The following is a 952-nucleotide window of genomic DNA, read 5'->3' on the forward strand; positions in this document are numbered from 1 at the left end:
GGATGCGAAGAAGCCGGCTTTTTCCTTCTCGCGAGAGTACGGGCTGCATCACCCCCGTGAGGTCCATCGCCCCGGAGAGCGCTGACGTCAGGGACTCGGAGCCTAGTCTGTGCGGCGCGGCGCTGGAGGCACCACGGTCCGGTGCTCAGGGCCGCCGAGGAGTACCGTCTACGTTAATCTAACGTAAGATGTATGCGAGCAGCCTATGCCTTTTCCGTATATTTTACCTCAACAAACTCCTTGGCCTTCAAATAACATGAAAGGTGTACTTTTAGGAACAGTGGGGTGTATAGGGACACCGATGTTCGTGCATCCATAGACAACTTGTAACACTGAAAATTCGCACGTGAGAGAGAGAAGTTGAAAATATTCAAACAGTGTCAGTAAATCTGAGCAACATGTCCTTTTAAGCAAGCGTAACATCAACTTTATCAAAAGAGGCGGTTCCCTCAAAGCATGCTGAGTCTCTCCTCTTCACCTACCCACCCCAACTCAATGTTTCAGCTGCCTCCTCTTCACACGCCCATTTGCAAAAGCAGGAGTGAAAATATCCTCAACTCTTCTCCCACAGTGGTTACCGCCACGTCCTGTTTCTTATTTCGTAAAGAACTCTCCCATTGTGTCCACCTCTCTATTCCCACTGGCTTTACCTTCGTTTTGGCCACCGCCATTTCACTAGGGTTACGGTCAGACTCCCAACTGATTTCTCTAACTCAGCTTTGCTCTGCACCAATCTATTCTCCACACTTTGCGGCCGGCCAGTGACCATTCTAAAGCAAGAACATAATGGCACTTTACTGCTTAAAACTTGTCAGTGGCAGAAGCTTTTTATTTTGATATAGTCCCATTTGTTTATTTCCCCTTTAGTTTCCATTGCTCTAGGAGCTGTGTCAGTGAAGAAATTCCTTCGGCATATATCTGAGATTTTGCTACCTGTGGATTCCTCTAATAA

Source organism: Myotis brandtii, unplaced genomic scaffold (genome assembly GCF_000412655.1).
Source record: "Myotis brandtii unplaced genomic scaffold, ASM41265v1 scaffold314, whole genome shotgun sequence".
Taxonomy (NCBI): Eukaryota; Metazoa; Chordata; class Mammalia; order Chiroptera; family Vespertilionidae; genus Myotis; species Myotis brandtii.